At 48.3% G+C, this 3,947-nt stretch overlaps 1 pseudogene; it reads left to right on the top strand.

The window, feature by feature from the left end:
* The first annotated feature begins 428 nt into the window (after positions 1-428).
* Positions 429-3,526, top strand: LOC103745478 (annotated as a pseudogene).
* The last annotated feature ends 421 nt before the right edge of the window (positions 3,527-3,947 follow it).

Here is a 3,947-nt window from a genome sequence, read left to right as displayed (position 1 = left end):
AACAAAAATAGCTATACCTACAAATGCTAGGGTTGCAGCTCAGTTGCAGAATGCTTGTCTAGCATGCCCTGGGTTTGATTCACAACACTGCAGAGAAGAAAGTTGCTTCTGGGGCTGGAGAGATGGCTCAGCAGTTAAGAGCACTGGCTGTTCTTGCAGATCAGGGTTTGGAATCCCAGCACCCACATGGTGGCTAACAATCATCCCTAACTCCAGTTCCAAGGGATCCAATGCCCTCTTCTGTCCTCTGCAGGCACTGCAGGACACGGGTGCACTTACATGCGGGCATAACACTCATACACATAAAATAATTAAATTAAATTAAAAAAGAGAAAGTTGCAGGCCGGCACCAGGCAGGGCTGGGACCAGATCACCGCCCTGCTCTGCTGAGCCGAGAGCGAGGCCGGGGTGTGGGGGTGGTGGGGGCCATGGCCCTCGCTCCACCTTCTCCCATCTTGAGCTAGGAAAATCCCTGGGGCTGGGCCCCCCTCGATCCCACCCCCGGGGCCCTCAGTGCCCCCAAACCCCTTCCTGCATGAGTTACACCTCTCCCACCTCCAGAAGGTTAAGTTCTGCCTCCTGGGGGCACTTCTAACCCCAGTCCGAGCGCTTCTACTCTTTATCGTCCTTTCTCCTCTGGCCCTTCACCTGGCTCCAAGTAGCAGGTCTCACTGAGGAACAGCTTCAGGAACCAATTACAGAATGGAGGAAGACTGTATGCCACAACGGGGTTCTAGGCCTGAGCCGCCTGCTCTTTTTCCTGCTTGGCTCCCTCCGAATTCGTGTTCGAGGCCAGTGGGCCTCTTGCCTTAAAAACCTCTGTCTTGGTTGCTGCCCCCGACTCCACTTTCTTTGATCCAATTGTTCTGCTACCTTGTGACCTGCCCAAGGTTGTGTCCCGAGTGGAGAACCTTTTGGTGCCGGTCATTGGAGCCCTTCTTAGATTCAATCAAGCCATCCTAGTGTCCTGGCATGACCCAGCTTCTCCTCGCGGAGTAGTGGAGGAGGTCCATAGGCGGGCTACCTCGGGAGGCAAGTGGCCTCAGGTACTATTTTTTCCTGAAGGCACCTGTTCCAACAAGAAGGCGTTACTTAAGTTCAAACTGGGAGCCTTCATCTCTGGGGTACCTATACAGCCTGTCCTCATCCGCTACCCCAACAGTCTGGACACCACCAGCTGGGCATGGAGGGGCCCTGGCCTACTCAAAGTTCTCTGGCTCCAGCCTCCCAGCCCTGCAGCATGGTGGAAGTAGAGTTCCTCCCTGTGTATCAGCCCAGCCCTGAGGAGAGCAAGGACCCCACCCTCTATGCCAATAGTGTCCAGAGAGTCATGGCTCAGGCCCTGGTCATTCCAGCCACTGAATGTGTTTGTAGGGAGCTTGCCTGTGATTGTGGTGGGTCAGCTGAAGGTAGCATTGGAGCCACAACTCTGGGAACTGGGCAAGGTGCTTCAGAAGGCAGGGCTGTCCCCTGGCTGTGTGGACACTGGGGCAGAGCCAGGCCTGAGTCGAATGATCAGCCAGGAAGAGTTTGCCAGGCAGCTACAACTCTCAGATCCTCAGACAGTGGCTGGAGCCTTCAGCTACTTCCAGCAGGATGGTAAGGGTTTGGTGGCTCTTGCATTAGCAGCTCTGGATGGGGGCAGGAGCCTGGAGGAGTTGACTCACCTGGCATTTGAGCTCTTTGCTGAAGAGCAGGCAGAAGGACCTGGCCTTCTGTTATACAAAGATGGCTTCAGTACCATCCTGCACCTGTTGCTGGGCTCACCCCACCCTGCTGCCACAACTTCGCATGCCGAGCTGTGCCAGCCTGGATGCAGTCAAGGACTCTCCCTCAGTCAATTCCAGAACTTTTCCCTCTACGACCCACTCTATGGAAAGCTCTTCAGCACCTACCTGGAGTCCCCAACACAAGCCTTGAAGCACCTCCCAGATACCAAATGCCTCATCCCCAGGCAGCCCCACCACCCTGGCCAATGGGACTGTGCAAGCTCCCAAGCAGAAGGGTGGACTGAGCACCTCAGCTTCCCATCCTTCCTCAGCTCAAACCCAGCCCTGCTCTCAGGATAGTGCCAGGGACTACCCTATGCCTCAACCGATCTGTACCTGTTTGATTTTTTTTGTTATCATTGTTTGTTTTTTAAGTTTATTTTAATTTTTTGTTCGGTGGGGTTTTTTGTAAAAGACTATTTTATATATAAATATAAATATATATCTATTTTAAAAAAAACAAGAAAGTTGCTTCCAGTTTTGTGAACATTACAATTCAAACTAAAAACTAGACCTATGTTTATAATACTCAAGTTTTATAAAATTGGATAAAGAAAAAATTCTTGAAAGAAGCCAGGTGTGGTGGCATATGCCTACAATCCCAGATCTGTGTGAGTAAAGACAGAAAGATCATAAATTCAGAGATCCTAGCAGACAGCCTGAGAGGGTGGGTTATGACCTCCAATCGGTGTAGTGACTCTGATCTCAGCAGACCTCCAGAGAGTGCCAAGTTCTGGCCTCCCTCTGGCCTCTCTCTGACGAGGGGCTGAGAACGCAGGGGACTGCCTGAGTGCCCCCGAATCCTGCCTCCATGTGATGGTCCTTTTAATAAGATGATGCTATACAGCAGTCCCTTCTGCATGAAATAACTACCATCATCACAACTTCAGCTGAGCCTGACTGCTAAACATAGTCAGAACTGGGCTTGTTGACGGTTGTGCTCATTCATTAAAGGAGGGCCAGGCAGGGCATTGGACCCTCACCACATTATCCAGCCACTCTTCCCAGCCAACTGTATGTAATTTGACCCTAATCACACGTGGCCTCCGGGATTTGGGGAGGGCTAAAGTATACAATCTGGGGAAGGCTAGGAAGAGAAGGCATGACCCATGCTGCGTAAAGGCTTTCCAGTGCGCATACCCTCAGGTCATACATACCTACACCTCAGCAACCCCTCAGTTATCTTGGTAAGATAAGCTTGATAAATTCATTGGTCCCCAGTAAAACTTTAATCAAACACTGTCTTGACATTAGAACCTTAACAGGGAACGAGCATCGTTTAGCATCCCCAAGAAAAGAAGTCTCACAACAGATGGAAAATTTGTTAATGCTATTATGTCTCATAATTATTTTTTTAAAAAAGAAAATGAGAATGTAAAAGATGTTAAAAGGATATGGGAATGGAAATATTTTCCAAAATAGAAAAAATGAGGACGCCTAAGCAAGTGATAAAGGTCTGTTTAGGTTTGTTATGCTATATAAAGGATGAGACAAAAATAATATACACATAATCTTAACATGTCTATGGTCATAGTTTAGTCAACTAGTTTAAGGAACAAAATATGTCTTTAGTCAAAGTTTACCTGAGAATATTTGGTTTTTCACCCAAGCCTTATCCACATAGCACATGATAATTAAAAGTAGCAGACTGGTGGAACTAACCTTATTGGATGTTTAACAGCCATAGTTTGAGGCCTATACTAATGTGGTCAGAGGGACTTAAAGGACAGTTTTTGCCCCTTGCCCTTCAAGGTTGACAAAGTTCCAAGAACAGCTCTCAAAATGTCCTGTAACTGTGGTGAGTCACCTGTCCTCTTGTTCAGGGAGGCCATGAAGACCCCATGAGATGAACTTGAACCAGTGTCCAGTCTACAAAGAGGAGGGTCAACTCAGAGGAACCAGTGTCCAGTCTACAAAGAGGAGGGTCATCTCATTCACACTTCCAAGTGAAGCCAGACACGGTCGAGCAGGACCTTTGACTTACCTTCACATAGATGGAACTGGTAAAAGAAAGGAGCCAAGAGCTCCTCCCAAGCCCATGTGACTCCTAGGGAATAGATCCTGAAATGACCTTAAATGTAAAAATAAATTGATTTATTTGGGCCAACTATATGGTCTTAAACACCCAAAAGGAAAGTATAACCGAAGAGTAAAATCATCGGTGAATTTCTTCTTCCT

Source organism: Nannospalax galili, unplaced genomic scaffold (assembly GCF_000622305.1).
Source record: "Nannospalax galili isolate Female #2095 unplaced genomic scaffold, S.galili_v1.0 scaffold983, whole genome shotgun sequence".
NCBI classification, from domain to species: domain Eukaryota; kingdom Metazoa; phylum Chordata; class Mammalia; order Rodentia; family Spalacidae; genus Nannospalax; species Nannospalax galili.
Note: the sequence above shows the minus strand (reverse complement) of the source record. Positions and strands in the feature narration are given on the sequence as shown.